Source organism: Branchiostoma lanceolatum, chromosome 13 (assembly GCF_035083965.1).
Source record: "Branchiostoma lanceolatum isolate klBraLanc5 chromosome 13, klBraLanc5.hap2, whole genome shotgun sequence".
NCBI classification, from domain to species: Eukaryota; Metazoa; Chordata; class Leptocardii; order Amphioxiformes; family Branchiostomatidae; genus Branchiostoma; species Branchiostoma lanceolatum.
This window is the reverse complement of record NC_089734.1, coordinates 5,732,724-5,757,730: the sequence shown is the minus strand read 5'-3', so window position 1 is coordinate 5,757,730 and position 25,007 is coordinate 5,732,724. Positions and strand designations below refer to the sequence as shown.

Below are 25,007 nucleotides of genomic sequence, written 5' to 3'. Positions count from 1 at the left end.
ATGATAATTCTATCACGCAACAGGACAAATGGTGATGAAAAATGAGGCTTTGTTGGCCGCGCCGCAGTACGCTTATATAACGGCGTTGGGTTGTATAAGCTACAAATGTAGGTCAAGCGTCATGAAGCTTTTAGTCTTGTCACCTCCCCATCTTTTAGCGCATCCCGATGCATTAAGAGAGAAAATATACGACATGAAAGTAGAAGTACCGCACGGGATGAAAACAAATGTGCCACACAGGGCATCCAAGAGCCTTTTTAAGGGCTCTTGGATGCCCTGTGTTAATATTAAAATATTGCACGGAAGAGCAGATGAATTTTGAAAGCTGATGGTGTTTGAAACGCCGCCGTTTTAGTGCAACCATGTGTTGAATGACAAGACACCTAGTGCACGACCCCTAATCACTCCCCTGCGGCTATTCCGTACACCAAATAAACAACAGGCTGTTTTCTGTCTGTAGTACAATCTTTTTGTAAGCGATGGGAAAGTGGTTAAACAGCCAGTAGATCAACAAATAGCTTATCTATCGATGAGTCTTTATTTACAGTAAAAACCTGTATGTTTGTTAAGTTATACTGACCGTGAATGTCCGGAAACACGCACACACAGACAGACACAGACACCTACAAAACAATACCTCCATTTTTCATGGAGGTAGCAATGACCCAATAACCCTAGTACTACTTATGGAAAACCTCTGGGAACCATAAAAGCTTCGCTGCGTAGAAAACATATCCCGATGTCCTCATCTCCTCTGCAGTGATGAATAATTTAACTCTGACGCGTGATAATTGAGATGATTAGTCTGCAAGTCCGATGACCTGGTGTTTTATATTGCACCCTATGGAATTGGGAATCGATGGATGCATCCATATGGGTGTGGGTGTGATGAAATGATACAAGAGCTCTGCTGCGTGAAAACGTGATCAAACAGAGATATGTCGGCTTTTATGGTAAGTTCTCGCCCCTCAAGATTATTATGCAGAAAACAGATTGTGCAGAATATCAGAACAATATCACTTTACTAACAAAAAAAATTACATCCATGCTGTATGAGGATGCCTCAAAGCGGGAAGGTCGATTTTATTTGCATGATGGCCTTAGCTTCGGCACCCTGAACTATTTAAGTACGCGAAGCTTCGAAGGGGTTGTAGAATCCCAACCCAAATCGCATTGATACATGTATGTGTATTGATTAGCAGCTATTAAAGTGCCATGATAATACAGTGTGATAATGCGGTACTTACGAAAAGGCCGAAAGCTGACACCTTTATACGTATTATAGTTATATCATTGTGTATGGGTATGCGTCTGTTAATATTGCATATCATATAGATCTACAGATGATTACTAATGTGTTATGGACGAATACGATAGTTTGTCCACATTGTTGTTTTGATGCTCGGTGTTATTTTGTATCTTTATCTGTTTGTGTTGCTCTGTCTGAGACACCTGACCCTAAGACTGTCAGTGTAGATTCTAAGACAACATTTTGACGAGAGCCAGATAGCACACGGCTCTCGTCATTAAGATTCTTACATAAGATGTTTACGTGGATAGTTAAGCCAGACCTTTAGCTGCTCTTGTGTTTTTTATATATATTGATATAACCCTTATATTAAGATAGGACTCTTCATATCAAAGGGTATGCCGGTAGAACGTCACACGTTGAGGTTCTCCTTACTTACCATCATGGCATGTGCATTCCGGCTTCTCATACAGTGTAAAATGTATAAAGCGTAAGAGGAAGCGGCTATGTACTTCCAAGTACTTCTGAGAACGGTCTACAATTTAGATCGTTAGCTTCAAGCATTGTAATCAGTGTGTCTTCTGGGAGGGATCGCTCGTTGATGCAGTACAAGAAGCATGAGGCAAATGCATATGTATCTACGTTGATACGGCAACCCTCATGACCCGTGTGTCACAAATTAGGGCCATCCAGGGCTCAACACGACTTGCTAATGAGGAATGGTTTAACTTTAAGGCGTAGGAGTTTCCTAAGATCTTGAGATCTGTGTCTTGAGATTCAATGATGTGCACCACGCAGACGGTACATCTTCAATGTGTAGACCATTAGAAGAGTCTCGATTGATTGACGAATGGTTGTATTTTGAGCCGTAGGAGTTTTCTAAGATTTTGAGATCTGTGTCTTAACATCCAAGGGTGTGCACACCACAGAGACAATACGCCGTCAAGGTGTAGACCATTAGAAGAGTCACGGTTGTTGACTTGTAAGTTACACATTTTCATCAATGCATAGAAAGCGTTTGGCTTTTATCCTAAGCACGTTGTATTATAGATTTATCGGAATTTCAATTTGGGTGTTATCAGATGTGATTTATGCAAGAGAATTTCAACACAGCTGCACAGCTTAGTCATGATTGTATTCTTCCGATGAAATACCATTTCCTACAAATAGGTGCATGATTCATACATACTAGTGATTAAGTTATGTCAAGGGAACATTAAACATAGCAATCGTTGGAGATCACCAGATCGTCTTTGTAATATGGACGTTTTTGAGTATCGGTCACGTGTTTTTCTCCATTGAGTCCTAGCTTTAGCCTCTACAAGGCTCCATAGATGGCTGGAAAAATACTAGAAATTGGCCAAATAAACAGATAACATGCCAGAAGAGTTCGTTTTGTTGCTAGGTTTAAAACTGTACTCCCAAACCGTCTAACTCCTCTGGTATTTTATCTGTCTATTTGGCCAACTTCTACCATTTTCTCCGCGACCTATGGAGCCTGGTAGAGGCTATCCTAGTCTGGCTTCTGGAGAGGGGTGACTTTTACAGTGATCAATACTGATCATACACTGAGGTCTTGCGACCTGCTTTTTAGGTCGTAACGGGTCAACTGACAACCGCAATTGACTACAACACGCGCACTAATACAACAAATGAATTATCATGCATATGGCCTGCTGTTTATGCTAGGTCTAAAAGTCATAAGATGAGTGTGCATTATCTCTTCAGACCTAATCCCAGGGTTTTCAGTGATAATCCATATCTCAGCTGAGATAATCCGTACAGGCCCTATTGGTCGTTCCTCGCTGACCCGACCATTGGTGTCACAGGACTGGCCGCAAAATGTTATCTGGGTTTCTCCATCCCGACCTACAAATAGCACGATATCTCACATCTGTAAGCCTTTACCTGAAACAGCTGTCCGGAAAAAGTCCTTGCCACAGGCACTTGCTGTCATGCCCACTATTTATATGAGTTGAGAAGTCGTAGCCGTAACTCAAAGTTTCAAACAAAATCGGCACCTGCAGTTTGAGAAAAAAGCTGCTATACGGAGCTCGAACCTACATCACTTGCTCTCTATCCCAAGAACTATCTATTTCAAAAATGATGACCATGGCTTGTCCAGAACACGAGATATGCAAAACTGGAAGTTGCGCACAGCACAATAGAAAGCCGCTAGAATGCCCATTATCGAACTTGACTTTCGTTTTCCCAAACCCTACCAATCTACTAAATGTGCTATGGATCCATCCATAGCTTCTGGAGTTCTGATGGTCACAAAAAGATAGACAAACAGACAAACGGCACCAAAAACATAACCTCATGTATATTGACAAAATCCACGCGCGCGTCTACTTAGAATGTATGCCTCATTTGAGCTCGTGGTCCGCTACGAACCATGTAATTAGAATATCATCGATTAGCATTTGGCAGAAACATAACATATCATTAGCAACTGCATATATATGTGATTATGAACATTGCATTTATATTACCATTAACTAGTTGACATGCTTGCAGTACAGTTCCACAACTTGTATTTGCCATGGATAACCGTTGAAAAAGACCATTACACAAAATTGTTGGAATCTGCGGATGGCACTCAAGCGGATTTCGTGACAGAAATTTCATTATATTGATACCTTAGAGGCGAACACCCCTGCTTTGGGTCGTGCGTCTGCATTCATTGGCATGCATGATACGGAAACCTGCTCTTCCTGGGCGGCCTGTAGCGATCAAACAACGATATGACACGTAAAGATGAGTCTTTTGACGTATGAAGTATATGGTCGATTCTCGATGCATCCAGACTTGATTGATCCTACCATACATCTGATTTGATTTACCAGCTGCCGCGCCTCGGACGAGATTCACTTTCAAGTCAAGATAATCTATCTCACTCTCACTTTCTGTCCGTATTTGGTCACTTTCTCCATCGGGGAAAGTAGCAATCATCTTGCCACATTACTCCCAGGCAATTTCCTGCCTTAAACAGGTCTCTAGTGACTGTCCATCCAGAGGAAGGAAAGTATGTCACGAAACTAGTGATTACGTCCAATTTAGTGTTTATCAGGCTGCTCAATTTCGTGGAGGGGTTGTTAATTTCTGGGTCGATTTTAGGGTCGCTTTTGTTACGATACTGATAGAGCCTTTTTTGGGCTTCATGTCCAAGAAAATATATGCTTATATGATGAATTTCAAGTGCAAAATAATGTAGTAGCCGCTAAAGCCTAAGAAAGCAATAAGTTTTAAATGTGTCCACTTAGGTGCAAACTGAAAAAAAGAAAACTACATTAAATTCGTTTTTCTAACTTTTAAATGATTGTATAAATGAATGTAGACACGAACTGTGTTGAAAATGCCATTAGTCTAATGTAACCCTTTCTGTGTCCAATTCCTGCTGTGAAATAATCGTTTCCAATTTTGTCCAAAGCCTTCACGCTTAACTTTCCTTACACCATGAACTCTGCAACTGGTAACTTATCATTCAGATTTACATTAGTTGCTTTTATGTTCGTTTCATTTCTGATTGCATTCCAATCCTTGGAATTTATGATAGACAGAATGGCAGCTATCGATAACGGTGTCTGTCTATGGCGAAATGGAATCTCGGAATTGAAGCTTACATTAATAGACAGGTGAAAAATGTACTTCAGAAGAAGCTAAACCATATTTCATTCGAGTCAAGCGTGTTGTTGTCGAAACTTTATTGCATATAAGGATATGTGTGAAAGTAACAATAATCCTGTCAATGTTTTGACATGATCAAAAATGATATCTCAGAATCCTTCTGCAATATTAGAATATAAGCGTATCCTAAGGCAAAATGTATTACACCCACTTTCCACTAGAGAGTATAGGCTGCGACCGCTGAGAGACAAAAACTCGACGGACCACACAAAATCTCATAGATTTAGAGCGTTTGTTGTACATATTGTGTGTTTTGTTGTCTTTTAAATCATTCTTTTACTTAAAAATGCATCATATTCTGATTATGAAATCAACGTCATACAAATCCAATTTTGGTCGCTGTACGGTAGCTCAGCGATCGCAGTCTTGTGGAAAAGGGACCTTCACATTCTATGATTTATGAAAACAACTCTAAAACTGTGACTCTTACTTCTTCACTCTTAAGAGACCCCGAAACGTTGTCTTTTGTTCCCATCCCTCTGTATTTACCTAACCTTGATACCGTTTTAGAAGTGACCCTGAAAATTGGATTGTTCTTGCGTGAAAGGTTCGGTACCGAAGGGACTGTTGGTTGATTGCCATGGGCGACTACCAAATTGAAAACCTGTAATTTGATTCACTTATACCAGAGTAGGTGGGCGTGGTAGAATTCCAAGAAATGCATGTTTTCAAAGTTGTAAAATGAAGCTTTTTTTCTCCTCAAACTTATCTGGATAGCTTTGTCAGGAATTTTGTCACAAATCAATATTTTCCTTTCTTATATAACTGTTACTACTCTTTCTAGTGCATGTGACATTTTCTATTTTTAATCGTTCTTTTTGTTACTATTCATGAAACAAAGCTAATACCAAACATACAAACATGTCCAAAACAGAAACATAGGAACCAGAAACAATAACAATTTAAGAAATATGCGCAAACACCCGAAAGACATGCATGTTATTAATAGCAATTGATATCAATTCATAAACATAATCATTCACTTTATAGGAAATATTAGTTGTTGTTACTCAAAAGCAAATATACGACTAGATAACATTGAATAATATCACACTTTCTTTGCTCTCTACATTAAAGTAACTTTGCGCTTTTATATTAGATACTTTAGAGGTAGTTATTTAATGTAAAGGTCAATACTAAGACCTTTACTATTGTGCGACTAGTCGCTGCCATATGGCGTCCCCCGTTACGTACTAACTAAATGGCACCGATGATCATAAAGGCACAGAATAGCGTATTGATTTTTATATGAAATTTGGCATGAAAACAAGTCATACTACCAAAGAATCCAAATGGAATATAGATTTCTAAGAATGTGGAATTTGCATATTATCTCATATATTGCTGTAAGGTACTTTCTTGGACATTGTTTTGGACGCTGGAGAAAGAAAAATATCCACTACAAGAAAGTTCATTCATTGTAACACAGGCTTACCAAACGTCAGTGATTCTTGAATATTGTACATGTATTGCCTAGAAATAGTGAGTATATACTCTTATCTATCTATCATATCATCATATCTGTATAAATATCATATTAACGTAGATTCGATCATTTCGTTCGAAAATGCATTTTGAATCCAAAAACTCGTTGCCGCCACACTTTTGAGTATTAGCATTATCCTTGACATTGATTCAAAACTCATATTTATCTTTTGAGACAGGAAATTAAACTGATTATTACTCAAATAATCATTTAGCTTGTGGTGACAAATGCCAGGTGTTGGTTTCCTATTTTTGACGTCATAAAGGTCAAACAAATTTCCCCTCTAACTCACATTACCCTGATAAAAGTCAAAGTCATTACCGCTGCATAATGAAAACTGAATTGATCCTCAATGAATTATACCATTTTCTCATCTCTGCTTCCTTCTTTTCGACTTGTTTGTCATTTGATGGGAAGAAAGTACTGTGGTGTAAAATGCTGGCGCTTTGTCATTTCTATTGTAATTTCATAGTCCAGTGGTCTAAAGCAATAAACCCCACAAGGGTCTATGTCTATAAATGCCTCCCTATAGACTTCTCAATAAGTGTCGTAAAATATGAATATGACTTTCACGTACAAGTTTGAGCGTTATCAAACCATAAAACTGACGTGGTGACTCAATTTGGCCACAAATTCGAGTCAATTGATGTATCACCGTTGCAGCATGGAACGACAGCTTAAACCACCCTCAGCACATGCGTACTACACATTAATTCGTACGAGCACAAAAAGCACTTCGAAGAAGTCAGATACAGCACCCTGTCAGAGAAATGTAAAGTTAACCAGAACTATTGTAATCCAAGTGTCCTGTGGGGTTTGTATCACTAGAGTTATTCATCTTTGCTCTGACTCCAAGGGCAGATTGCAGATTATCGTTCCACTGAGACGTCAATCAAAAGTTGCCCGCGGTTTTCCGTCCCATAGAGACGTCAGTCATTCTGACCCAAGGGTGTTTTCCCGCCGCTTCGAGTCTACCTCACAGCAGGGTCGTGTCAAGTCTCAAACATTGACTGCGGGGGTGTGAGTAGTGTATCAGTCAAACTACAGTTGATTCAACAATATAACCATTGCATCTGACGCATAAAGCTTACTTGAGATGTTGAAAATGAACAGAGTTCGTCATTTACCACTTTGTTCAATCATACGGTTCCATGCGGCCAATGGAGTGGTTCCATGCTGTAGATGAAACAGTATTATCGTTTGATCTGACGCATAAAGCTAGCTTGGGGTGTTCAAAATAAACAGAATTCGTCATCTCCTCATTACCTTCGCAGAGAAGGTTATGCAGAGGGTATCGTTTGTGTGTGTGTTTGTTTGTAACGTACAACATAACTCGAGAAGGCTTGGATGGATTGTCTTGATATTGGGTAGGTGGGTAGGTCTTGATGAGACTTGGAAATGATTAGATTTTGGGTCCCCTAGCGGCTTGTTACGGTACTGCAGCGGAACTTCCTGTTTTGATATCTCGTGTTCTGGACATGCTATGGTCCTGATTATTGAGTGGTAGATAGCTCTTTGGACGGTGAGTAAGTGGTCTAGGTTTGGGCCCCCTAGCGGCTTTTTTTGGGACTGCAGGAGCAGGTTTTGCTTCAGAGTTTGAAATGGAATAACTCAAGAAGGGCCTGATGGATGGTCATGATTTTTGGTAAGTAGATAGCTTGAGCGATGATGTACATGATTAGATACTTTTTATGCAAATAAGTATGTGATTTGCATAATTAATGAGGAAAGTTTATACATCCGCCAAAGTCCATGATAGGACTCTCAAACATGTGACATATGCAACTGAGGAGGAGAGAAATATTAATAGATATCAATTATGCAAATTAAGACCTCGTTTGCATAATTAATGAGAAAATACTATAACTCAAGATGGGCTTAATGGATGGTCTTCATTTTTGGTATGTAGATAGCTTACATGATGCTTTGTATAATTATGCAAATCAGATTTTCTAATTTGCATAACTAAAGAGACAATTTCAAAAGCCCGCTGTGTTCCAGGATATGACTATTCAAATATGTGACACTTGTACCTTAGTAATGAGAAACTACTATGATTTCATTCAGGTAAATGATGGCAATTTCATACTTGTGGCATTTGAAAGTTATGTGAATGTGAGCATCGTTGAATCAAATTATGCTAATAAGGACCTCATTTGCGTAATTGATGATAAATGTTAGCATAACCTTCTTTGATAAGCTCATACTTTGGACAACTTCTGTTATTTGGCTGCAGACGATCAACTGGTATGATTTATGATTGATGAGAAACACTCCTAAATACGTCAGTCATAAAGGTTAAAATCATTTGGCGAAGGTATGAGGTCGTGGAACTCTAGTTTGTTCATGCATGGTGTTCCATGCAGTTCCATGCGGTAGATGGAACAGTATAATCATTTCATCTAGCTTGAGATCTTCAAAACAGAGTTTGTCATTTTCCCATTCGTTGAACTATCGGGAGGAAATACACTTCAAACAATGCGGGAAACCTCAACGGAAGAAACTAATGCAGTAGTATATGTGAGATGGAGGACTAACATTGACATTGCTAATATAGCCTTGGCACACGCTCTCAGAAAAATAAACTATAAGTGGAAAGGGAAAAGCTGTTCTTGACAATAGCTGACAGCGACGTTGGGTGCCTATTCCCTGCTCAGAACACTTTAAGTGGGTACCTCACTGTACGGCGCCCAATTGCGCCAACTTGTATTTGCAAGGTGGCGCAAACCGTCGAAAAGTTTTTCCGTCAATCGGCACCAATTTGTCGCCAGTGAAATTACGAATTTTTCTCAAATTTCTCAAATCACTGCCAATCTGTTTTTGATGAACCTTAATAATCGTACATTGCCTTTTAATTCAGTGGAAACACTGCGATTTCCAATAAAGGTATCTTGTATCTATTTTAGGGCCGAAACTGAGAATGTGACAATCCGGGCGCGGCCATTCTGTTTGAAGACGTCACGCATTTTACCCGTGCTGAGAAGTTTGTCTTATAAGATAAAATGTCGTGTAAAAAATAATGTCTGTAAATATTCACCCATTTCGGCTTAGTACCAAGCTAAGTAGAGAATGGAACTGGCAAAGGGAAGGCTTGTTTCTTACACCGCTTTTTGTCAGTTATCGTTGAACTGTGAATCATTTCTCAAGAGACAGTTTAAAACAATTTCAGACCGGATTTTGGCTTGATCTTCACGGAAACAGTGTCTATTAGTCATTGGTTGTTTAGTAAACACAATCTATCTTAGAATTGTTTAGCGTCTTTAGCAAGAGTCGACGACAAACAAAGTTTGAATTGCGGAAACAGCCTTGGTGAACTGTGTGGGACAAATTGGTAACCTCAATAGCTTGATGAAGACTTCAAAGTGATATTACATTTTCCATCTTCTTTGTTCGTTCGTTCAGACCCTTGTAGTGCCTAGTGGCACGTAGGGTAGCAAGTTTCCTTGCTGTTTCAGTAGCAGAGTATTTTTTTGCCAGGAAGGGTTGCTGGCCCTTTCCTTCAACGTACTTGAAGCACCTCAAACACTGGACCCCCGTTTTATGTCTCTTCCGATGGACGGGTGCGGCCTCATCCGAGATGTCCTGACATCCCTTAGCTTCTTTGTAACTCCACTATATCAGTTATGATATCTCCCTCATTTTCTTAACTTTTATGCATATTTCTTTTATAATGATACATTTCTGAACAGCAGATAGGATATACGGACACTCATATTACACTGAAGCAGATTCAGTACATTTTCATTATATTGGAAAACATGTCTCTCAGTTCATCATCACATTCAATTCGTCACTGTTCATCCCCTTTCAATATGATATCTAATTCCAATCTGAGCTCTAATATATTCCCCCCTTGTTTCAGCACTAGTGTTCATTTTCTCTCACAGGCCTTTTGTAATTGCATTACTACAATGACGTCAGCGTGACGCAATACTTCACGCTTACGCCAGCAAGTGCACTTTGAAGTTATAATTAAATTGTACTATTAGACCTGATAAGAAAATTTGGTAGCACTGATGCTGTTCATACTAATGCATTTTTCTATAACCAAAAATTGATACTGATCAGCTTTTTTCTCATACTTTTTTTCTGTATCATAACAGAACACATAGTCTATCAGAAGAACATGTTGGAGGAATCTTACACCAGTGCGTAACTACCGTTTGTAAACTCGCTTCACAAATCTGTTCTAAATCTGCCACCGTTTCCTCAGGGCATGAAAGAAATGTAAACAAATTGGGGTACGGTGAAGGTCAACGGTAAATGGTTTTAAATCTAAACAGTATGGTGCCCATATGGAAAAGTATGTGGGTACATTTAAGGTCGTTTAGATATCACTTTATCTTTTGATTACAACTTCATTTAACTTTTGAAAAAGTGACATGTTTGTAAAAAAAAGACTTAGATTAGTTTTTTGAGGTTTTCAAAGGTCTTTACATTTCTTTTGCTTACTTACATACATAGTGAGGGTTGCTGATTCTTCCAAATAGGAGACCGCATACCGTCTGAACATATACCACATGTTTGCCTGCGGTGTCCTGTCAACTCGCACGAAATCCTCCACGTTTCGATGTAACCTCTTATCTCATCCTTACAGCGCCCCTGCCAGGTGATGACGTCACACAAACGACATTCAGCCGTGACCTTGGGTTCTGTCTTGTTATCCTCAGTCTATTACCTTCTCAATGAGCTCAAGATTTGTGCAAAATATGCCACTTAATTGGATTCTTTGTACTACTCCAAACCAGTTAAACCCTTCTTAATAGAACAGACATTACGGGAACCAAAAAGTCAGTGACTTTCTGACATGTCTGATTGAGTTCATGACCTAAGCTCATCTGCTGTTTATAAGCTCCCTAGTGAGATTGCATTTCCTTCACATGGATACCTCACCGCAGAATAGGTATCATATGGCCTGTAGTCTATCACCATTGACAGGAGGAGTATTAGGAGCCGGAAGATGCTTCCCAGCCCTCGGCGAGGGCAATGAGGGTCGTCAAAATGTAGCAAAAACAAAATGACGAATTGGCTGGTATAAATAAAAGACCAACAGTGAGTTCATGCGCATTCAGGGGCATGTACAGATGCTTCCCAATGGGGGTCGTCAAAACGTAAGCAGATGTAGCAAAAGCAAAATGACGAATTGGCTAGCATAGATAAAAGACCAACAGTGAGTTCACACGCGTTGGGGTATGTACAGATGCTTCCCAGCCCTCAGCGAGGGCAATGGGGGTCGTCAAAACGTAAGCAGACGTAGCAAAAGCAAAACGACGAATTGGCTAGTATAAATAAAAGACCAACAGTGACTTGATTTTATTTTATTTTATTCGACTGTAGAAAAGTACAGCCAGGACTACCCAACTAGCCGAAGGCTATTACAACGGGTTAGCCCTGGGAACTGTATTCAAAGTTCAATACAAACTTTCACAAAGTGCGTCAAACACACACATAGACGCGGACACAAAACACAAAGACTTCACACGCATTGGGGCATGTACAGATGCTTCCCAACCCTCGGCGAGGGCAATGGGGGTCGTCAAAACGTAAGCAGACGTAGCAAAAGCAAAATGACGAATTGGCCAAACTAAACAAAAGACCAACAGTGAGTTCACACGCTTTGGGGCTATGTGCAGATGGACAACCACCAAAACGCGATCAGTGACTTGTAAACATGACTTACAAATATCTGTATCTGTATCTATGTAGCCGGTATAACCGCCCTTCGGCGTAACACACCAGGTTCGCAGGCACGCGGCGCGGAAGCAGCTGGTTATATTACACTGAACGGCCTGTCACACCTTACTTTTGCACATCTGACTGCAACCGTTCTTTAAAGCTATTCAGTGAAGATGTTCCTACAGTATTTGATGACAACGAGTTCCATTCTACTATGCCAGTCTATGGTTCTCGGGAAATACGAATTTTTTAACGCATCAATCCTTGGTTGATAACTCTGGTACTTAAAGGCATGGCTATTTCTAGTCCTTTTCAGAGCTGATATTAGATTCTAATACCAGCTCAGAAAATGACTAATTAGATACTTATCAGTATCAAATCCTAATAGAATATCATACTTGATACCTTCTAAAAAGAATTTTCCTTCGTGACGTGTAATCTCTTAGTTGCACGCAAGGATACACACGCATGGACACAGATAAAATACTACCAAGTTTTATAAGTTATATCGCTTTGATATAGACTGTATCCGGCTGAGGATACTAAAGGTGCTTAGAAAGGGGATTACTTTAGCAGTAATAAGTTGTCAGATGAATTTTTGTAATAGCTTTGGTGGCTTTTTGTAATGTCAAATTGCGAAGCCATTTTACATCAATAAAATCCATTGTTATCGTACATATTGTAGATTTTCAATTTTTTGGAAGAGACTTATTCTGTTTTGACAATATAATGTTTCCTATCACTGTTTCCTACTCAATTGACTGTGACATCCAAAGCTGGGGTAGCGTATTTCAGAAATCTTCATACCAAAATGTATTCCAAGACATTTTATATATTGGGCTTTCACGATAAGAAAGCAGGTGTTTCTTTGACTTTAAGATATTGCAATCGAGTGATGATGTAATGCTCATACGTTACTCGGATCTTCCCTTGAAGGCCCAAGGAAGTACTTCAGGTGCCCCCAGGCGTGTATTACCTGGAATAGCAGCCTCCTCTTCCGCCGCCATCTTTTTTTTTTACTTCTTTTTCTGACTTTTGACCTTTTCGCAAGAAAGGTCACCACCCAAAGTCACAGACTTGAATGGCCATCATAAAAGTAGTATATATCCTCTTATAAGATTTATGTACGCAAGTCAGGTGTAATGACTGCGATGTTTGAGTCGAGTACGGCCGCCATTTCTTATGATATTTGTATGACCTTTTGAAGACGAAGGTCATTGATCTGGGTCACAGATCTGGCATCGCTGATAGATATCTAGGCCTGTTTAATATTAATGAAGGTGTAATACCTGGAATTTCAACGTCCTTTTTCCTCACCCTTTCACCTGTATGACTTCCGTCGGGTTTGCTTTGCAATTCACAAAAGGTTGTTGAACCTTCTTGACGAGGTTGCTGACCTCAGATTTGAATATTTGAATTTTAACGGATTTTTCTGATTCGCCAATCAAAAAGTGTAAAACAATGTCTAGTGCTGAATGACTGTAGGATACTAGAGCTAGTGTATTATTCCGCGAGTCTTTCACAAATGAACAATTTCCCCATGTCTCTATTTCTAATTCTCATTTACTATCGCAAGTTAATTGGACGCTGCTAATTAGGGAATAGGAAAATGTCGTTGACTCTAAAAATATACGGTGAATTAATTATGCCTAACGGTCACGATGGCTTCGCAGAAACGACGACTCCATCGTTTCCATAGCGATGGCCATACGCACATTGGAACATCTATCTTATACACTACAATGGACGTGTTGAAAAGTGGGACATTTATCTACATGTGATCTAATTGTAAGACATGACACATAACAAGTAATTAACGTTGTTTTGTTCTCTGTGTTAGACAGGTAGTGAGCTATGACAATACATTTCCCTCATAGAACTTAGAAAAGATGGGCAAGTATGGCATAGATGGCTGCCAACGTTCAGGTGCCAGAATTACATGTCGTCAGCAAATTTAACAACTTGACCATTACTTCCTTTGTTTAAAGTTCATGTACAAGTATTGAGAGTTACTGAAGTAGACAGGAAGTAAGGATTACATGATGGCTAGCTGTGCTCTATCGCTCTTTGCGGGGGAGTCTGCGGGATTTGCAATGCAGATTTGATCTGAAATTGGGAGCTATATAATGCGCAAGCCCCTCACAGATCGAAGACCGTACTTGGGTGTGTGCGCGACTTCGAGGCTTGAGCCATCGCCGCTTGTCAGCCTGTAGTCGGCGCAACACCAACATATCAGTGGTACACATTGTGGTTTGCGGTAGTCCAAGTGGTGAGTTTGATCCCCAAATCCTCTTCGTTTATATGACTGTGTGTTCATTTCAGGTTAACCGCTCCTGGTAGTCTTTTTTTTTAGATGACTGTGCGTTCATATCAGTTTAACCGCTTCAGGTTACCAATTTTGCTGAGTACTGACTGGGTTATATATGATTGTCGCCTTGTAGTAATGATTTTCTGACATACGCCAAAAAACAACACGTCATCAGTAAAGACAGAATATTCTTATGGAGACTTTGAAATATATCTTAATTGCAGTTCAATGTAATCCAATCGTGTTTCATAGATCTTATATGGCTTTATTTTCTTGTACATGTATGTATTAGTTTGATACGTAGAAACTAAATATATTTGTACCAATCATTGTGTGATGCCTGATATTGATGATCACCCTACGGGGTAACACGCCAGCTTTGCGTACATGCGGTTGATGACTTGTTATATATCACCACTAATTACTTGTCGCGTTGCTCATCTATCCTTCTAATCATTAATTATGCCTCTCTGATGATGAATACCTTAGTCAATTTGATAACATGTCAAGTGAGATTTGATAACAGTTCTATATAGGTATGAACAAAATTAGAATGTTGAATGGAATTTACGCTCGTGCGTGGATATTTTCTTCTCCCTTTTTGTACTGGGATGAAATGTTGTAAATGGGGAATGTTGGCGGTTTTCGCGGTGGTATCTACACGTACACCGCCCTCTACACTTAAAACCGCCGCGAAAATGTTTGTTCTGTCTTCTGCCCGCCTACCTCCTTGTTTCAACCGCGAACTTAAAACACTCCATTTTCTCCATACCACACAATTTACTTAAAGGTAGATAGGTAAGGTAGCCCCATGGCTTTTTGGAGTCCATAGGGGCAGTGGGTTCTTATCCACTGTGTCTAGGGCATGGTTTTGGAAGGCGGAGCCCAGCCCTCTAATCCCACCGCCTTTTACCTCGAGCTCCCCAACCAAAGTTAGGTACCAATTTTTACATCAGGGTGGACCGTGGAAAGTTGTATAAAAGTGTATTTCCCAAGGACGAAATGTTTGGTCAGGAATTGGACCCGTGATCTCTCGATCTTGTGTCCGACGGCCACCTGGCAATTCGACACTATAATTAAATGTTGACTAAGATATAAAATTATAGGGAAGCAGGGATGTAGATTTTGCAATGTCATGATCTGGTGACAACCAAACCTCTCTGGTGTTTGTGATAATTGCAAAATTGTCTTCCTTTCCCCCGTATTGGTGAAAGTTAGAGGAAGCTGTGGAGACTACTGTGTAAACTTGTCCGATGTCTTGAATGTTGATTTGACATATCAAACTTTACAGCTTGACATGACTCTGCTCTTTTCAATCTCGTACTCAGGACACTCAGTAGCACGGAATCCTGGGTACGACGCTGTACATTCAGTGCGTGTGAAACAATGACAGTCTTATCAAAATGTTATTAATCTGGCTAAAATGCAATATATTTTTTTACCACTTTACTACGTATTTTTTATAGATCATTGCATTTAAACCTAAGTCTTTTACCACAAATTTGACGTACATTAAGATACTTATCGCTGAATAGTCCGAATGACTGAAAAGTTTTTTAAAAGTTTTAATTAGTTGTAGTGGTAGTTTATGTTGTTAGTTTTCACACACGTTTAAGTGGGAAAACCACTGCACATTTGCTTCTAGCGTCAAATAGCCTTTAAAGTTAAACCTACTGTGTCACATTTTCCGTATATACAGCGGTTTCAGACTTTCCATACAGCTTTCTAATGGTGCATTAAAGAACAACAATTCCTGTACAGCAAAGCTGCAAAGCTGATTGCATCCAGTCAGAATCCTGAGCGATTTTCCGACTCAAAGTTGAACAAAGTCCACCGAAGCTAGCGCCATGGTCGTTTAGAAAATCACTTTCTAACTTTTGAGAGCTTTAGATCTCTGAAGCCCTTGATGCACTTTACGGCCTCTTACTAGTATACTGCGGTAGGTATGCCAAATCGTTGCTATATACTTCGTGATCAGGACGGTATTATAAGGGAAGCAATTTTATAGGAAAGACGCAGTCAAAGTCATACCCGCCTCTACCACTTGTACATCAACTCTTCTTGGTCCTCATTGCTATGCTCAGAACCCATTATCGGTCGTGGTATATGGTCGTGTATAAAGCTTTCTCGTTAAAGTACTGTGGCAGGCTATGACATGGGTCGGTGACTTGAAAGGACTGTGCAAAGTGTTAGAATGCATGCATGGGGACCTACCATTCTCTCGGTGTCAGTGTTTGAGGACTGGAATTTTGATGCCCCGCGAACGCATTTATAGCGGTTTCTCTCCAAAGATCCGATACGGTTGGTGGATGGGGATACGGTTACTTAACGGTATAACGTAAAGCGAACGGAAATTGGTAATATGTATTTCCGACATCTTTACGGATATTGCGCCATTTGTTTGCTAAATGGATAAAAATCTGCAATAAAATCCGCTTCATCCCTTAGAGATAGCCATTGATTTTAAGTCACTCCACTGTATCTAAGTAGAACTATAGCTAGCTGTAGCTCAACTGGTAGTAGGTTTGCAGTTGATTGAGCACTTGGTTCCAATGAGTAGGTAACAGGGAGACTCCGGTTCAAATCCGGAGACAAGACACCTCGGTTGAGGCTGCACCCGTCAGTCAGAAGGGACGTAAAATATAAATGGGGGTCCAGTGTTTTTGTACGAGGTGCCTCGAGCTCGTTATACGGAAGTGCAAGCAGCCCCTCTCTGTAAAAATATACCCTGCGACAGAAACAGCAAGGAAATTGTCCAATGTACCACTAGGCACCACAAGGTGAACAACCGACAACTGATACAATATGACTGCACCTTGTGAAGGCTTAACGCTTTAAGAAACCGATTATGCACGAAGTGTCGTCGACAATGTCCGGAACACATCCATCACAACCCTCAATCTGTTCCTAAAATTCCACCCACACCACTTCCGGGCGTTGGCAGCATTCAGGACTTAACAGGATTATGCTGCTAACTTGAGAAGCTCAAATGAACCTTACATCCTGATTGTCTTCGTTATCGATCGGTTGAAGGGCAGTAGCTTAACATGAGCCCCATAAAGCTTATTTTACAGCGTGTAGATTAATAGATTCTTCGGTATGAAAAGAGCCAATGAAATGTGGCAAATCTCACCGCTGCCACCAGTGTAGCGATGTGCGTACTGATCTGACACAATACTGATACAGTGGGAGAGGATTGAGAGCATATTTTGGTGCTTACTTGCTTTCACCATTTGCATCTTATCCATCAGTACTGTAAGCCTCAAGTTGTATTATCAACAATGATGCTGATACAAGGTAGAGCCCACGTTATCATAGAGTAAATGAACACCATTTTTTACGGGATCATTAGATTTAGAAGTTGGAACTTGTCCAAATAAGGAGACATTGTCTGTCAGTTCATGTGGATCTTGCAATTAACGGCGTTAGACTCCGAACCATCTGTTCAAAAAGGGGTTGAAGGATCGTCATCTTGATTTTCGGTATGTAGGTAGCTTTAGGAACACTATATACCTGAAAATGAAAAAAAATCTCGTCGTCAGCTCTTGCAGTACGAATTCTGCTGAGCTGAGGTGGAACACTTATGAATAATTCCATATCATAAGTCCGTTACTAAATATGTCCTTTCGTCTATGAAACATTCATGACTAAAAGCCTGCATGCCGACTTCCGCATTGATTGTGACAAAACGCATTTGAAATTTGAAATAACGGAAGATAATTGACGTTAGCTTTGACATTGGACGTGAGCCGTTCAGGCTGTTCATTCTATCTTTCAATTTAGCTGCATGCATAATTTCTTCTGAAATCAATCGATACCTATCAACTTACAAAATCGTTTTTAAAACGCAGATGTACCGTATCTACACAATTTATTCTTAGTAGCGTAGCAGTAAGCTCATAATGTCAGAAATATCTTTCTCTTTCATACTCTTCGTTCTCTTACTCTCTCGTTCACCCTCTGTCTTCCCCCTCCCCCCTCTCTCTCTTTCTCTCTCTCTCTCTCTCTCTCTCTCTCTCTCTCTCTCTCTGTGTCTTTCTCTCTCTCTTCACTTTAAAGTTGCTGTGTCGTGCTGACGTCCTAATGCACTTTTGTGGCCCATTACTTCACTACGTAGATTGCAGATCCCGCTCTCCATGGAAAAAGCCTCTAGTTGAGTGCTATGTAGACGTTGTTTGGTCTCAAGCGCTAACACCAAAATCTACCAAATCACACACTATAGGCCTTATGACTGATGTGTTTTCAACATTTTGTTAGTGTTTTTAGACTTGCTACATTTGTTTGATGTCCCCTTTTGGAGAAATTGAAAATTTCGCAAACAACAAAGTTTCTTGGCTTTGGATGTTGTTCTAATCTACCACAACAACACGTAAAATCAGCCACACTTCGTGTAAGTGGTGATCTTGTTTACAATCTATTCGGGCATTGGACTCCAACAGTTAGAAGACCAGGGCACTGTATGTCGAGTTTCCCTGTTAGCAAAGGAGTGGTAGCGGCCATTTGTGCCACATATTGTGACCATAAATGTCATAAAATGTGCCATTTCGCTCTCCTGTTTTAAGAGAGGACCTGACAATGCTAGCTTTCTATGAGGTGTATTTCCTTGCACCATTTCATTTTTCCTGGGAAAACTGCTCATGCAGACAAAATATCAGAGAGAAAAGTGTCATTTTGCCTTAGATCAGCGGGAATGAATACCCTCCATTAACAGCGCGCACCCAGAACCATTATACCTGCAGCATCTCTTTCGCCACTTCTGGTTAACGTCGCACCAGAGTATCGACCGTATCGACCATTGCATACGATATGTCTTTGGACACAGCTATATGAACCTATGTACGGTGTATTAACCTGATGTACGCAAAGCACGACCTTATACACTTACGTTTCGGTGACATGCTTCATTGACGTGTGTCTAATATGATATATTAGTGATAACAAAGAATTCTTGATGTATATAGATATACATGTAGAAAAGAGGACTATAGTCTCAAATGTATATTGATTGCATTTGGTACTGCATGACGCACTTACAAACTACAAGTGGGCGAACAGGTTTTGCGGCGCGTTTACAAATGTAGATGTAGTTCTTGTCTTTCCAAACCAAATTAGGACGAACTCGCCCACATAGGCGAATAGTAATTTGTCCTTTCAGGCCGCTCGTATTTCCCGTGTGGCCAGAAACAAGCGTCACTATGTCCTAATTACTTTAAACATGCTTTGACATACTGCACCAAAAGCGTCCTTATAAGGACATATCAATATCTTCCTGGAAGAAGTGATCCATTTCTGCTTTTTAGCATGGTCCTTTAATCAAGATGTTATTAACTTATTTTTGAGAGCCTTATAAGTAGCCTGTATAATTGCTTTCTTTTCGTGGTATGTAATTCGGCCATATGTCAATATATTGTGTCCTGCTATGGAATTTTAACAGTAATTACGGTTAATTCTACTACTTGGCATAATTATTAGTGTGGGTAGCGTCAGAGCTGACATAAGCTACATGGAAGATCAATCTTTAAACATCGGTACGCTTTACTGTAACGTTAAATGGATGCCTGTGTTTGAAGATGTGACCAGATGACGCAAACGCCGGTTCCAGGACCATTAACGTCTTAAGTAGGTTGGCGTCAGGAATCAGTGGTCTTAAGAGACGTGAACGCCTACGCAAGGTGGTTGGATCTTCTAGAGCAATACAAACGACGACGTAGCGACGTAAACGTCATTTTAAGGCGCCGGTATTGAGAGCAGTAGGCGTGTGTGTGTTAGATAGAGCGGACCATATTGTCGACATTGTATAGAGACAGGCGGTCAGTTTACTATTGGTAAGACATTCATTATTTTATCACATACGTGTATACGTGGATTTGTGGTCGTTATTTTTTTCGTAATTGGAGAACATTGCGTTATGTACCAAGACTTGTTTGTTATGTCTTTGGGACCCTTAAAATGCATTAAGCGCTGTAGTGCTTGTCATACAAAAGGACGGAATCATGTCAGTAACGTATCTGTGTTCGCATGGAGATTGCCTACTGCAATAGTCGTATGTTTGATTGGTACAAGAAAGTTATGGCTTCGGCTAAAACAAACGGGGATATGATCGATTTTTATCTTTCCTCCCTGCTATCTTCTTTCTTTTCTTTCTTTCTTTCTTTCTTTATCTTTTTAGCTTGTCATCGATCCTTCACACTGTTTTGTCATTCTCTCTCTCTCTCTCTCTCTCTCTCTCTCTCTCTCTCTCTCCCTCTCTCTCTCTCTCTCTCTCTCTCTCTCTCTCTCTCTCTCTCTCTCTCTCTCTCTGTTTTGTAAGTGATGAAGCACAAATTATTCTACCATTATTTACAATTTTTTACAATCCTGTCCGCCCACAGCTAGTAAGCCTTCCTGTCTCACGTTGTTATCCCTCTCCTCTCATTGCCTTGCTGGCTAGTGTTTGTAACTATGACATTTTGTACCAAATCCCCTGGCTCTAACAGAATTTGCGGTGCTGACAAAGTTCTGTTAGATACGCACAGAACTGAAATCGTTGAAATCAGCGTCTGAGATAGGATTCTATTAGTCGACTTTTTCTGCTATTCGCTAAGAAATGATGGCCTCCACCAGGCCTTCCTACGGCGGGGTTATATGGATAGTAGAATGAATTCGGCAACAAATAAGGTGAATAATTGTCTTCGTAGACAGTCCTACACCAGGGACTTTACATGAACATCGACGGCGTTTGAGGAACTACAGGAAACCACAAACTCGTCTGTTTGTTGTAGCTATCTAGTGGGCGAGGTGAAAAGTTGAAACATCTCAGCGCACATGGGATTAACAAATGGGGTTAAGTCGACAAGGATATGTCCCAAGGTTCGCATTTTATCACGTAATATATACGTGATGTATAAGCATGTAATAGAACGTTCAACCTTCTCAAGTCGGCAGGTTATCAAAGTTAATAATATTCTCAATAGGTCCTCGTCTCTTAACAGTGATAACGCAGTTATGTATGTGTTGGTTCAGGGTAGCTCAGTGTGATCGTATGTTTGGCTCAGCAGTTTCAGGGATGCTTTTGCCTTTAATGTACTTATAAACGTGCTTAGAATATCTGCATTTAAAAAGGAATATTCCATCTTCAACTGTGATAACGGGGGTATTTTTAGCAAAAATGGAAGAATTTCAGTTCACGAGCATACGGCCACAATGGATAAAAGTGGGATGGTGGTTAGAAAATATTTATTTGATAAATAGATTAAGTTTTTGGGGCCCCTGGTAAGTTGTTTTGGTACTGCAGCAGAACGCCCAGTCTTGCTATCTCGTACTTGCTATGTATGAAAGGCCTTTTTTTATCTCATAAACAAGCGTTTTATCTTAAGCCCTTAAGGTTTTAACTGATATACTGTATCTTACAGTACCCCCACCCCACCACCACCACCACACACACACACATTTAGATGGAATCAGATAAGGCATACACGGCACATACTCAAACACAATACTCAAGCTTTCAGCACTATCAAATAAACCTAATTACCCGTAAAATGGTCCATTACAGACTTTGTCTCTGTAAACGACACTCAGTAACCCGAGCCCATAATTTGTTTTACAGCGGAGATCAATATTTAACGTCCCAATGAAAACATTGATTTCTTATGGGGACGGGGAGGTGTTGAGTATAGAAAAGAAATTTGAAGGAAAAATGAAATTACAGGGAAAGCTGTAATAGAGGCTACATTTGCATAAGGAACACATGGTCTTTGTGGCCATTTTTCGTACTCCTCGAACACAGAATCCCATTTTACGTCCCTTCCGAAAAACGGGTGCAGTCCCAATCGACCTGACCCAGGATTGAATCGGGGTCTACCAGTTATAATATAGCAACTAATTGGAACCAAGAGCTCAACTGTGAGGCTGCTACCTGGTGTTGAGCTATAGGGACATCTCTTTCGACCTATAGCAAGCAATAAGAATTCTGGCCACCTGTCTATAGTGACTGTTTCCGTCAATTCCGGGCCTTGAATGGTCGTCTGCTGACAGGTTTGACTTTATAGCTATCAAGGTTTTGTTTAGATAAGCTTGCGGTTGGTTTGAACAGTTGCTCGTATGTTGCTCAACTACATGTATGGTGTCTTAGCTACGATAGTAACAGAAAGGTTTGTAATCATCGAACTCATATGTAATGTCAGAATTTTTGGTTTGGTATTATCATGCTCAAAATGTTGTTGTGTCTACAAATTTGAAGGAACCGTTGTATCATCGACTTGTCGTACAACTTTTTTTCAAATATTATTAGTTTGCGTTTGAGTACACTGACCGGTAGAATAATGACGTCGATTTCGTCACAAATGATGACCTGTAGGTCAGATAATTCTGTCAATATTTGGCTTTAATTAGCCACTCATCAAATAGAAGTCTATTCGTGATTACTTGGGCGGTTTGCTGTTTGCCAACTCTTTTGTTGTGGTCGGTGGTCGTACCTCTATACCATTGTGTAGCTCTCAACATTAGAAAACATCAAAGAGTCTCGTGGTTAAGGAAAACAGCTGACTTCAAGGTCGATTCGAGCAGGTCATCAACCAATAAGAAGGTTCTTGGTTCCAACTGCGCATGTACAGCACGATGCATTGTGGGTAACGGGTCAAAGCGGAAGGCCCCTGAGACATAAACAAAACACTTATTCACATGTATTACTATAATCATAACTAGAAGTATGGTCTAGACAAGAACTGTTTACTGTTAGGACCCTTTGACATTACCCAAAATGCAGTTCGCTGCGCATGCGCATTTTGAACCACGAACCTCCTTATTCCTGTTCAATGCACAACCATACCATTATCTTCGATCTGTTTTTGTTGAATTCTTGTTAACTCTTTAACATGATAGTCACTGCTTAGTGTTTTTTCACTTGTTTGACTCTGCTTGACACATCTCGTGCCTGTCGTGACATATAAGTGACGGCGGGAATTTTTGCGTCCCCGCGAAACCTGAGGCGTTCCGAGAAATCGTCTGTTCCAATTGAAATTGTTTGGTTTGAGATACCCCAGAACATTGCCTTTCCCTGTGTTGAACAACACAAATAGGTAATGCTGAACAAGATGAAAAAGCGGCGCCTGTTTGAATTATTGAAAACACATTTTTCAAAACGCTTTGAATACATGGGAACCAATGTTATTCAATCTTAAAACGAAATTGCTGAATTAGTTTTCTCTTTTGACTTTTAGATGGTACAAAGACGTAGTACCCTCCATCAGTATGTATGAAATTATGGCCTTTCTCTGTTGGTGATGGTCTGCATTGTCTGCATTGTCTGTAATGTTGATATTCCAACGTAAAGATTCAATTTTAGCGACAGATAGACGCTGCGCATGAATGCCTTAAATGCACTTAGACATCAGAGGTACACTCTCTCAGTAATTTGTCTCTTTGTGCATTCAAAGGCCCATTATATCGACTTGAAAGCAGATCTAAAAAGGCATTGATGTAGAAGAATGATGACACTTTTAATGACTTGTTGGACGTTACGCGTAATTAGTTTAGTATACATGTACATGTCTCTATTCATGTCTTTTCAGTACCCGACATTCTTTATTGAATTAGCCATTCTATATCAAATAAATCAAATTCTTTTCTGTTAGATGATGCATTTCTTTTAATTACTATCAGCTTTGGAGAAGATTTCATATTTATAAATTGGGCTCACAAGTGAAAGTTCTCAAATTCTGCAGCTGTTGAATGTTTAAGCAGTAACATTTTACCCCATTCAAAGAGGTTATGTTTTTAGAAAGCGTCTGGCTACTAGTATATGATACTAGAACGTTATTTCTTTGCTGTGTAGTTTCCTTGCTGTTTCAGTAGCAGGGTATTTTTTACAGGGATGGGTTGCTAGCCCTTCCCCTTTAACGTGCTTGAGGTACACCCTCGAGCATGGGACCCCAATTTTTACAATTTCGTCCCTTCCGAAAGACGGGTGCAGCCCTAACCGAGATGCCCTTCCCAGAATACAATGACAAACCTACGCCTGTCCTGTGAAATTCTACATTCAAGTCTACTTGTAATGAGCTCTAATTAAATCTAGTTTTAAGTCAGTCTAATTTCAAATCTAGTATTATCAACCGTTTAACAACTCTGAATACAGTAGTGACGTCTTAACCGAAGCGAAAATCCTGGTAGCTTTATGGGGGGGGGGAAGCATTACTACTGTCTTTACTTACTGAAAAAAAACTACTAGCACGCGAGGAATGTATTCATGGCTACTTGAACATGCCGCAGAGTAATGATTACATATACACAAAACTTATTGTCTGAAACATGTTAGATTGTCGCCCGGATTGTTTTTCTTGGGATGTAGGATGTTGCTACAGACAACAATGGCATGCAAGAAGTAACTCTCCTTGACAAGTGAGTTTCACATTACGTAAACATGCCTTGTCCGTGCATATTTTTAGACCACACAACTTTGACTCTACGACTCACAAAGACAGCTTCTGTATGCCCCAAACAGGAAGCCTATCACGTGACTTCCTAGAATGATGGCGTCTGCTGCGTATCATAGCAACAGCGGCAGACAAGGCTACGTGGGTACCAGAGGGGGAACTTTCCCCTGGTCTATTTTTGGACCC

General features: G+C 40.1%; 1 protein-coding gene across 2 annotated transcripts in view; it reads left to right on the top strand.

Moving 5' to 3' along the window:
- The window catches only part of LOC136446927 (sphingosine 1-phosphate receptor 1-like), a 32,201-nt gene that overhangs the window by 3,812 nt on the left and 3,382 nt on the right, over window positions 1-25,007 (top strand). The window contains exon 1 of one of the 2 annotated variants that reach the window (XM_066445587.1): window positions 14,249-14,370. The exons of the other annotated variant lie outside the window; for it this stretch is intronic. The gene's annotated coding sequence lies outside the window, so the exon portion shown is untranslated. Of the gene's footprint in view, window positions 1-14,248; window positions 14,371-25,007 lie in introns of those variants that run through there. 2 annotated transcript variants of the gene reach the window in all.